Raw genomic sequence first — 12,308 nt, 5'->3', positions numbered from 1 at the left:
TAGAAGGAGAAACTGAAAGAAACATAGAAACACCAAATATGGAATTCTCAGTAGGGTTTAAAATATAGTAATAGCAGCAGGTTGGGGTGGGTAAAAATTGAGCAGTATTGAATGCAGTTTGAATATTCTGAATTATTATAGCAGTGGACTATATGTATAGTTACTGTGAACCGTGCAGATAAGTGAGCTGGAAGTCAACATTTATTTACGTGTAGAGTTAGGAAATGAATGTAATTGAATGTAAAAGTTACTGTAAAATCTAATAAAAAATTAAAATGCAAAAAAGAAAGAAAGAAAGAAAGAAAGAAAGACATCATCTCATACTGCGCGGGAGAAGGTAGTGGTGGTAAACCCCCTCTGTATTCTACCAAAGACAATCACAGGGCTCTGTGGTTGCCAGGAGTTGACACCGACTCTACGGCACACTTTACTTTATTTATTAATTATTATTATTACATTTATATCCCGTTCTTCTTTCAAGGAGCCCAGAGTGGTGTACTACATACTTAAGTTTCTCTTTCACAACAACCCTGTGAAGTAGGTTAGGCTGAGAGAGAAGTGACTGGCCCAGAGTCAGCCAGCAAGTATCATGGCTGAATGGAGATTTGAACTCGGGTCTCCCCGGTCCTAGTCCAGCACTCTAAGTACTACACCACGCTGGCTTGGTGGTTCTGATTGGTTCTGATCCATCCTTATCTTGTGGGTTATTTTCTTCCATAACTACGTGCAAATTTCCCCCCACATACTGGCTTAAGCTGTTTAAAACGAAGGAAGAGATACCAATTGTGTTGTGTTTTTATTGAGCTTAGAGCTTATAATTAGCCATTTAATAAATAATAGCAACTTAAAATTCATTGCAAAAAAATGGCTACATTAACCTGTTTAGAATGTGTTGGATTTGTTACTCTTTTCAGGATTCTTGTACCAAAAACTCCTTTTCTCTTGAGATTTCTGTTTGCATTTTCTCCCAAAGCAGGAGGTCTTGAATTACTGCTTGTGATTAATGATATTTGGGACAGAAATGTGGTAGGAACATAATAAGGTATTCTGAAAAACGACTAGTTCAACCACAAAAAATCAAAAGCGCTCTGTGATGAAAGGTCATCTAAATGGAAATGGACCTTATACGAACAGGGAGGTTTTGTTTAGATGCCAACCGGGAAGCTATTATTTTTTGAAGATGACACTTGACCACCCCTTAGAGCTCCTTAATTGTGGATTAATGACCTTAAAATTGATGTTCTGTCTCTTACTGTACAGCAGGGACAGAGAAAACATATGATCATGCTTAAAGGCATATGGTACAACATAAACCCCACTAAATAAATAGCAAAAGCAATCTCAATTGAGTTGAATGGTTATCAGTTACAAGAATATTGCCTCCCACTTGTATTTTTACTCCCGAACACAAGTCCGATCCAATTACAGCAGAAAGCAAAAACGGACTCAAAATTCATGGCCAAACTGCTTACTTCCTTACAACTTACTTCATTACTATTTAGACCCTTATCTTCTGTGGTGTAGTGGTTAGAGTGCTGGACTAGGACCAAGGAGATCTGAGTTCAAACAAATCCCCATTCCGCCATGATACTTGGGCCAGTCAGACTTACCTACTTCACAGGGTTGTTGTGAGGAGAAACTTTAAGTATATAGTACTTAAGTTTCCTTAAGTATTCCTTGGAGGAAGAGACTCCTTGGAGGAAGAGTGGGATATAAAATGTAGATAATAAATGTAGATAATATTTGTCTTGTGGATTGCAGTTTTATACAAAAGAAACCTGAGACCTGGTTGTTTTCTGGTATGGTATTTAGTTGGGCACCTCTTTGTATGATGGGATTTTATGCAGCACCTATGAAACATCTGACTTGCTTTATAACTTCGTGTCACCATAAACTTGGGCCAGTTCAGATGATATTTAAATTCTTCTGTCCATGTACAAATGATCATCTGAACTGAAAAGCATACCATCTCTACCCATTTAAATGCTAGTAGGATTTAAAATGTGGGATAATCACTATCATGTGATTAGATGATTCTCCAGACTGCTAAGAGTCTGCTAACTTTGCAAAGAGGCACCTTTTAACATGGTGATTCTCTTTATTTAGAAGGGGAGCGTAACTGGCCCTCTCCATCCCCAGCATAGTACCTCCAGTGACTGTGGCTGGTGTGTATCTCATGTTCCTTTTTAGATTGTGAGCTCTCTGGGGACAGGGATCCATCTTATTTATTTGTTATTTCTCTGTGTAAAGTGCCCCGAGCCATTTTTGGAACGGCGGTATAGAAATCCAATTAATAATAAGAGGTATCCCCTGTCCCCCATGGAGTTTGAACTGTAAACACAAGAGAGCCCAGGATTGGATAGGATCATTCATTCTACCCCGCTCCCATAAATATATACACACTCTTTCTCATACACACGCACTCACTAATTGCGCTTTTAAAAGTATCATCTGAAGGTACATGCAGTTCCAGCAATTGCATGTTCTTCCCCTGATTAGCCTAGACCTCATTTCTTTCCTCTTCCTGTTGCCACCCTTTTTCAAAGATTGTCAGCTGAGCTCGTCGGGGCAGAGACCGCGTCTTTTGTGACGTGCTATCTTGTACATGGATAGAACGATATCGTTAATTATGAAAAATAAGTGTGCGTAAAATGTAAAACGATAATAAAAGGGAATATCTCCGAGTATCTCAGAGGGCATTTCTTCCTGCAAGAACGATCTGCACTTCGCCACATCTCCCGGTAAAAAGAAGTCAAGGCTGAGGACGGGAGACCTGCAAAGGTCTTCCAGAGTCTAGCGTAACCATTCCCGGACCACTCTCAGCCGGGGATTGGTTGATCGATCCTCAGTCCCCGAGCAGCAAGCCACACCCACAAAGGGGCTGAGCGCCCGCCTGCCAGCCAGGTCTGAGACTGAAGGCGAGCGAGGGGTCTGCTCTGCGCTGCCGGGGGTTGCAGAATGCTGACGTCTGAGGGTAAGGCGGGAGGGAGAGTGAGCGTGTTTCACTGCCCGCCTATGGGAGGCTCCGGCAGGGAACGGAAAGGCGGCTTATTATCAGGGTCTGCGAAAAAGGCGCGGCAGCAGCGGGGAAGTTCGTCACAAGAGAGCGTCCGACGTGCTGTGGCGCGCGCACACGGTGTCAGGGTCCTGCGCGACGCGCGTCCCTCCATTTCCTTGCTCCTTCAGCGGTCGACAGGCGCTTTATAATTCCCTTCCCCATGTGAGGCGTTGCTAAAAGCTAGCCAAGGGCTTAATAATGAGCAAGGGTTCTCATGTACTACTAAGGAAAAGTAAGTGGCCTTGAGCATGTGCAGGATGTTCTTCAGCCCATCCCTGACTAATCGCTACTCGTTTGGGTTTACCTAGAAACTAAACTAAAGTTTCTCCTCTCCCCCGGTGAGGTTGCTAAGACTGACCTCAGGCTTACCAAGTCTAAGTTTGCAAGTTGGCAGAAACAAAAATAAGCAACGAGCTTGCCTGGTCCGTTCCTGACTGTAACTGAAGCTTGATCTGCAGAAACTGGGGAAATTGAGAAATATAGCCATCCGATCAAGCTAAGGGTAAAGGGACAGCTACAAGGGCTGTCCCATTTGAGCTGGAAGTCCACTTATTTCCCGGTTCATTTGTTTTAAATCAAATTTTGGAAGGAGCAGATGTCCTTTTGTGCATGTCAGAACTTAATATGTACACAGTAACACAGTAACTCCAAACAAAAACGAATACAAAACAGCAAACACTAATGAAACAGTACAAAAATACTAAGGGGGAAAAAAGAAAGTGGCTGTGGGTTTTCATTTTGGTTGGTAGCCCCTTCCCCCTCTGACCATTCTGAGCTTAGTTTTTATCTCTTTAGTTCAGCATTCAGACCTGCTCTAATGTCAAGGAACAGGTGAATTGTTTAAAGAGTGCCTCTGTTCACGTGATAAGTATCTTTCCTTCACTATGGAGTAACATGCCCCCACCCACATGAGTTTAAGGGATATTTTTCTCAGTTAATTTTTTGTGGATTCCAGATGAACTTGAGTCCCCATCATGTGCTGATAGAAGTGCATGTTGATAATACATTAGTGTAGTCACTAATAGTCCCTTCACATCCTGATAAAAGTATTTTTTATGCCTCTGCAATATCAGACCTACTGTGTTGATTGGTGTTAATATTCAATCCACAGTATGAGCCAAAAGGAAGATAGCTATCAAGTGACACACACCATTGGATCTGAGATATTTATAGTGACAAGCACAGGTTTTGTTTTGCAGAAATGAAAAGTACCTGCAGTTTTTCAAATCTAACACAGTGGTTGTACAAGGACTTAGAAAAGCATGTGTGCATGTTCACAGAAGGAGAGGACTAGGGATAATAGCAGCTTGTGGAAACATTTTTATGTGATCCAAGGATTACTTCTGCAAAACGGAAGATGGTCTTATCACCTTACTTCCTCTTCCTTTGCCCAACAATTCTGCTATTGAAAACCACCTGTTGAGGGAGCTACACCTGTTTAAGCTACACCTGTTGATTGCAGAACATTAGACTTCTTAATTGGACTGTATTAAAATCTGTATTTTTAAATGGCAATAAATTGCATTTGTAAAATATAAATAATGTTCAACATACAGCATCTTATGTACTTTAACAATTTTTTTTACATACTATACCATCATGCCCTGTTTGAGAATGGCTACTGACAGTCTGTGCATGTTTCCCTAGCTCCTCTGAGCTTGATCAGACTTTTTCTCGGGTAATCACCACTAATTGAGGCTTTTAAATACCATTATTATTTTGTTATATCTGGTAGGTTCTTTAGCTTTTTATAATTTTCGGTTTTAATTTGAACCTGATAATTGTTTTTAATCTGACTTTTAAAAAAAATTACTTGTATATGTGTCTGTCTTATTGTTGTAAGCCACCCTGAGCAGTATTGCACTGGAGGGGCGGGGCATAAATATTTTAAATAAATAAACAATAAATAATAATTGTGCATAGGATTGCAACCAATTGCATAGGATTGAGGGACCTCCTGCTCCCAAGGGTTGCACGAGGTCATCTGAGGGGGCTCTACTCCAGGTGCTGACAATGAGAGAGGCTAGGTTGTTGTGCACTCGGGACAGGGCCTTCTCTGTTGCTGCCCCCAGACTCTGGAATGCTCTCCCAGTGGCCATTCGCTCCTCGGACTCCATCACAGTTGTTAGAAAGCATGTCAAATTGTGACTTTTTACCCAGGCTTGTATATGATTGTCTCCACTGCTGCTTTTTGTATTTTGTACTGTTTTTATGCTTGCGTTTTAATTTATTATTTTTAAATCAGATTTGTTTTTATACTTTTTAGCTCAATATTTTAATGTGTCTTTTTTATAATCGTGTTTTTAAATTTTATTGTGAGCCACCTTGAGATTTTCTTAAGAAAAGGCGGGGTATAAATTTAACAATAAAATAAAATTAATTAATTAATTAACAATAAACCATAGTGTGCCAATAAAAGGATGGCTGAATCATATTTCCTAGAAAGCGAGAGAGCAAAGCCACATTGTCCAACTCTCTTCAGTATTTGGCACTCTCTCCTTTTGCCTTGTGCTTAGGAGCTTCTATTTGCCACTGTCATAACACAGACTTTAACATGCAGGCAGTGATTAAACAGATCTCATTAATCACACACTTGGCTTTTTGGTCTTTTAAATTTCCTAATGATACATTATATGAAGTATTTTTTGCTGTTTATGTGGTTCTTTTAATAGTGCATCCAGATGTTAAAACCAATAATGGTTATTATCTGATTCTGATGATTCATAATTATTGTAACTTTCATACAAACTACATTACCTCACATGATGACTACCAAGTTTACTCTGGTTTTTGGTTTACCTAATGCTTGACTGGGAGATTTAACACAAGTCCATCTGTTCTTCATAGACTCGCTATTCAGCTCTGCATGCTAAACATAAGTTGAGTTATTTAATAAAGGTACAAGTGTGTGAAGGTTTCAAGACAGGGAGTTGCAGGAAATGTCTTCTTGTTAGTGGTTCAGTAGATTATGCTCTTTTTCCCTCAGTATAGAGGGCCTGTTGGTGGAAAGTCCTGGTTCTAAATACCAAACCTCTGATTAATAATAGGCTTCATAAACTAAAGTTACAGCAGGACTTGTTATTACTCTTCCTAGCCTACACAGTTATGTGTTGTATGCTGTTAAATCACTGTCATTTTTAACCCCAAAGGTAGTAAAGTGGTATTGGTTTACATCATTTGTAAACTAAATCCTTTCAACATGGCATGTGTTTTTATATGATTAATACTCCACGTGGAACTCTTGGCTGGTTACAATTTTTAATTTTTCTTCACATCTTTGAAATATAGGGTGCTTTAACAAGAGGCATGAGAAATGCCCTTTTGCTTTGAACACTGTTAATACAAGCTTGTTTAATGGTTAATGTGGCATGTAGCAGGGAGAGAGAGATCTTAATGGGAATGATAGTCCATAGAAATGGATTATAATTCTAATTAATTCAAATGATGTAAATCATTCTGTTCCTGTGATTGCATGCAGTCTTCCAAGAGATGCACTTGGCAGTCACCAATTTATTTATTTATTGTTATCGTACAGAAAAACTACAAATGGTACTCTTTCTAGAGGCAGGTCATGTTTTGAACTTCAGAATGTCAAGGCAGACCTTGACAAATTTTCTTTGAATATAGGAGCCAACTCTGAAATTTAGGAGCCAGACAATGGACACTTGACAAAATTACCAGATTTAGTGATAGACATTAGCGGGTGTGTGTTTATTCCCTTTAAAAGTAACATACTTAGGAACAGGGCTCCCAACATTTTATTCAAAAACATTCCCCTGCATATTCTAGTCTAAATTTTTAGGTGTCATGGGTCCCTGGCACCTGGGATTTGTGTGTTAGGGGGATGCTGCGTCCTTCCTGTTCACCCATTTTCCACTTAAACTCCCATGCACTTCCTTTCGCTACCCCATCATGTTCCAGATGTGTGTTACGCATCCATCTCTACTCTTTCAGGGAGAGAAGGAGCTGGAGAGATCATTTGGAGCAAATAAATGATAGACCTGGAAAAGATTAATTACCTTCTGTTGCTCTGCCACAGCCTCCCAATGCTATTTTATGTATTTGTTTTTCAAAGAACCGCTAAACTAATTGGGACTTTGATGTACATATTTATGTTTAACATGTAGGTTGTCCCTGAGTGATACTGTCACCAGATATACAGTAAGAACTAATGTTTTGCTTCCTCTGTTGCAATAGACTGTGGAGCTATTCTCACACTAACAGGTGCTGGGGGTCAGGTGCGGAAAGAAAGCTTCACAGTCCTTACCTTCCTCCCAGACGAGTGAATGATCCCTGCTGAGAGTGCTGACTGCACTCCCACACAACTCAATCTCCAGAGGCCAGGATGATGCGTCCCAGCCTCCAGGTATCCCACAATACACTGCACATCAAGCACAGTGTATTGGGGGATTCTCCCAGAAGAAAGGTGTTCTAGGCGCTTGTCTCTATGTCTCCTGGGGCTGGCGCTGTTATCCCAGGCTAGAAGCTGGGCTACACAGCCAGAATAGGCAGCGCAGACCAGTACTCCCTCTAAGGCATGTGCATGTGCGCGTACTCACAAGTTTTTTGATGTCAATTAATTTTAGATCCAACTCAGATTGAATCAGGAAGGTCCCACTCTGAATGCACACACACTGCCTTGATACTGTTGCCCAGAACAAAACTCATTCCAGACAGAGATGAAAAAAATTAGAGGGACCACTAGCGCTGTCCCGCTGGGATCAAGCCCAATCCCGGCAGTTCTCATGTGGAGCCTGACTCAGGCTGGGCTTCCCTAGCCTGGGTTAGGCTGCACATGAGAATAGCCTTTGGATATATAAATATGCCATATACAATCATTTCCTCCTTCTGCAGGTGTTTGTTTAGTACTGACAATTCAGTTTAGCCTATCTAATTTATGCTCTTCAGAGGAAGAAATTACAAATAATTATAACAGGAAACAAGCAATTTGCAGTTAGGGTATAGAATGCTAATCAAAAACTTGCCAATGTAAAATGTTTGCAAAACACTTGTTCTAAAGCTGGGACTTGTAATCCCCAAAGTTTTGGAAGTCACAGTGACCAGTTCAAAAACTGTTTTAAATTTGGGGATGCTGTTGAGTTCAAACATTTTTAGCCTACTTTCCAGTAGGCTTATGAGATCACCCAGCATTCCATATGTCTCTCTGTGTGTCCCCTGCTATCAACTTCGCAACGCCTGGACCAATATGAACCAAATCGGGTACAGTTGTAAGGACACCTCAACAGCTTATTTTGTGATGATGTCATCCACCCTGATTCAAGATCGTGGATGTGTAAACTTTAGAAGCGCAAGTGGGCTAACTTGTGAACCACCTAACCGATTTGAACTAAATTTGCTACATCTGTAGGGGCACATGGGGAAACCTCAATGGCATCGTTTGTGATGATGTTATCTACCCCATTCCATGATGGTGCATGCATGATGAATCCATTGTCTTGGATTGGGGTAGATAACATCACAAACTGAGGTTTTCTCACGTGCCCCTACAGCGGTAGCAAACTTGGTTCAGTTTGGTGCAAATTAGCACAAGTGGACTAACTTGTGGACTGTCTAACTGATTTGAACCAAATTAGGTACAGTGGTGGTGAGTGACACACCGAACACTTCAGTAGTGTAGGTTGTGATGATGTCATCCACCCCAATTCAAGATGGAAGACGTGTAAACCTTTGAGGCGCAATTGAACTAACTTGTGAACTGCCTAACTGATTTGAACCAAATTTGCTACAGCTGTGTGGACACATAGGGATGCCTCAGTGGTGTAGTTTGTGATGATGTCATCCTGATTCAACCCCGATCCAAGATGGTGTATGTGTGAACTTTTGATGCTCAAGTGCACTAACTTGAGGATTGTCTAACCAATGTGAACCAAAATTGGTACAGTTGTAGTGAGTGACACACAGAGACACTTCAATGGTATAGTTTGTAATGATGTCATCCACCCCGATCCAAGGTGGTGGACACGTGGACATTTGAGGCACAACAGATCTAACTTTTGGACCTTGATTTGAACCAAATTTAGTCCAGTAGCAGAGATAGTGAAAGGGAAGTAGGCAGATTAGTTCTTACTAGAACAACCTTTTATATGTTGTATTGACTTTTAGTTTTAACAGCTGCCTTGGTGGGTTAGGCTAAACGGCACCTAGTATAGCTTTGGGTCTCAAACCATGATCATCCAAGTATCTTCTGCAGTAAAACATTCCTGGAATTTTGAAGACTTTCTAGGTCCTTTGAAGCTTAGTTTCCAAGTAACATTGAACTCCAGGAAACTACTATGCCACTGTTTTTAATTTGATCCTTCTTGCTTACCTAGGATTGTCAACCCTGAGATTCCCCCTGTACATATACATTTTGGTGCTGAAATGAAAGACAAGGCGTCTTCACCTTCTTTTCACTCCCTACTGCCACCTGGCTTTTATATCCACCTGTGATCTCCTACCTGCCTGTTATTCCAGTTATACATGAAGGAGGGGGGAAATAAAACCATGCCACTTGTCCTCAGCTGTGAATGTCACGGTACCCAAGGAAGCTCTAGGCTGTGACTTGGTGATTCCATAGCCTTCAACATTTCCAAAATTAGAATGGAGGCATGCTTATAATTGCCGAATTCCCACAAACCAGCTTCCACTGTTGCAAGTTGTTCTGCTCCACTTGCTGTATGCTGTATTGATTTACTCTGAAATGCCTGCCCTGTACTGATGTAACATGAATCTAGAGAATACTTCTTGATTTGGTTACAGATGTACTTTAAAAAAATATTGTTGTCCTATAGTATGTTATCAACAGTTCAAAATATGCTTTCCCAGCTGCAGTGGGCAATGTGGCAGGCTTGTATATCGTGTAGTGCGTTAGGCTGACATCTTAACTAAGGAAGTGAATGCACCCCAGAAAGAAATGCCAGATTATGGAGTGTTTTCTTGTGGGGTAGAAGGTGAAGTGGTGATTTTCTCTAATTCCTGCTTCCTCCAGAAATATTCTGCACCTCCCAAAAAATGTGCCTGAGGGTTGTATAGCCCTCAGGGACATATTCTTGAGTGTTTCTGGGAATGTATGGGGAAAGCAGGGATTGAAGAAGAAGATTACCCTGCCACACACATATGCATGCTCCAAACTATGATGCTCTGGAAGCTTTCCTCAGTGTAGGTGTGTCTTCCTGGGTCCACTTCCTTACTTGAGATGTTAGGGTCAGCTCACACGACCACTGAGAAGTAAGAGGGAAACAGAGGTTCCCAGTGAGTACTTGAGCCAGTACTTCCACCCCTTTTTGTGATGTCTGAAGCCACCATTGTCGGGTGAAGAACAACAGATGGGGAATGCCCACATTTGCCCATCATCTGCAACCAACATTTGAAGTTGTATGCAGAATTTAGGGCAGCAGAGGGAACCCAACATGAGACATCATAGAAAGGGGGTGGAAATGCCGGCTTCTGCTTGGAGCATGCTCTCACTGAGAACGCCCAGTTCCTTCTTACTTGATTTCTGGTGATCATGTGAACCCACCCTTAGTGTTCATGCATAGTGCATTTATGTGGATATTTCCTACACTAGAAAATAGACCAGACCATTTCCAGAGTCAGAGATTTAATCTCTTAAGACCCCAGAGTGGGTGCTGAAGTGTAAAAATGAGAATGGGGAACAGGAACAGGTGGCGCATGTGCAGTCCTGTGCTTAAGTTGTTACTCATTTCTTAAATCTTATTATCTTTGAAACTTAGCCATTGCTCTCGCGCTTCTTCCCACCTCTTGCAATAAGATCATAGGTGCAGTATTTTGAGTCAGAGGGAATTTTAAATGAGCCATTTCAAAGAACCTGTTGGGCATGCAGACTGGCTAAATATACCATGATGGGACTCTCAATTTGGATAAGCCTTAGTCTGCTGAGCACTTAGCATAGTTAATTTATGTCTGCTTTTCCCTGATGTTGATTAATAAATTGGCATTTTTGTTAGAAGATTACATAAACACCAAGGCTTGGCAATTATGTCATAATATACAATTAAATCAGTTGTTGTTCATGGCATATTTTAAAAATTGCAGTAATGTGTGCAATTAAGTTTCTGGTAGTACTAATTTTGTCAGGATGTAGTTGACATAAACATGAAAAAAGTTGAATAGTCTGATAAATTAATATATCTGCTTTTATGACTAAAGGAATTGCTTTAATTTTCTAACAAAAATGTTTCTATTAATGTAAAAAAAACACCCAATTTTTTACAGTCTGTTAAAGGATGACTAAGTTTAAGTAAGGTCATTAAAAGTTGTATTAAAAGGTCATTAAAAGCCTGGAGTTTGAAAACATTTATGTACAGTTTGAACACTGCAAGATAAACAATCATAGACTAAAACAAGTAATAGCCATAGGTTAATATATTTTAATTATGGTCTAAGCATATTTGTGATGAATATTTCTATACCACTTTTCAACAAAAGTTCCCAAAGTGGTTTACATAGATATAAATAAACTTTTGTTGAAAAGCGATATATAAATATTTGTCGTATTTGTATGTATGTTCAACCTGTTGCAAGATTCTTAAAAACATGACATAGCCAGTCTTGTCAGAAACGATTAGACTTATTTGTGTATAACTGGGGTCAAAATGGCAATTGTGGACTGAGGTCTAACTGTGCCTAATAAATATGGGTGATTATGGAACCTTGACATACTTTAGGGGGGAAAGCTGAGTAAAGTGTAGGACCATATATGGCAGCTTAACATGGTTAAGGACAGCTTAATATGGCAGCTGAGTTTGTCATGAGTGGCCACAGCCGTGGGAGCACACAGAAGCCCTACTTCCAGTCTTGGTGACCATATGCTGAGATTGGGCATGTTGTACAAACCCACCCATTTCAACATATCCTTTCCTACTCGCAGCATGGAAGCAGTAATCTGTAACTCACCCCTGCTAACTTGGCAAAGAGGCACCTTTTAACGTGGTGATTCTCTTTATTTAGCAGTGGGAGACTAACTGGCCCTATCCAGCCCTAGCATAGTACCTCCAGTGACTGTTGCTGGTGTCTATTTTATGTTTCTTTTCGATTGTGAGCCCTTTGGGGACAGGGATCCATCTTATTTATGTATTTGTTATTTCTCTGTGTAAAGCGCCCTGAGCCATTTTTGGAAGTGCAGTATAGGAATCGAATAAATAACAACAACAACTTGGGTTTGAAGTGAGGGACAGATGTGCATTTCCGTGCTGCAAGTAGGGCAGGATATGCTGAGACTGGTGAATTT

The 12,308-nt window shown here is 40.6% G+C and overlaps 1 protein-coding gene across 22 annotated transcripts in view; it reads left to right on the top strand.

Annotated features, from left to right (window-relative positions):
• Positions 1-2,877: 2,877 nt before the first annotated feature.
• The window catches only part of LOC128350289 (retinol-binding protein 1), a 137,717-nt gene continuing 128,286 nt past the window's right edge, over positions 2,878-12,308 (top strand). For 3 of the 22 annotated variants that reach the window (XM_053308338.1, XM_053308340.1, XM_053308357.1), the window contains exon 1: positions 2,999-3,290. The gene's annotated coding sequence lies outside the window, so the exon portion shown is untranslated. The other 19 variants (XM_053308333.1, XM_053308334.1, XR_008319241.1 and 16 more) reach the window with 16 other exon arrangements.

The sequence above is a fragment of the Hemicordylus capensis genome, chromosome 3 (genome assembly GCF_027244095.1).
Source record: "Hemicordylus capensis ecotype Gifberg chromosome 3, rHemCap1.1.pri, whole genome shotgun sequence".
NCBI classification, from domain to species: domain Eukaryota; kingdom Metazoa; phylum Chordata; class Lepidosauria; order Squamata; family Cordylidae; genus Hemicordylus; species Hemicordylus capensis.
This window is presented reverse-complemented; position numbering and strand designations above follow the sequence as displayed.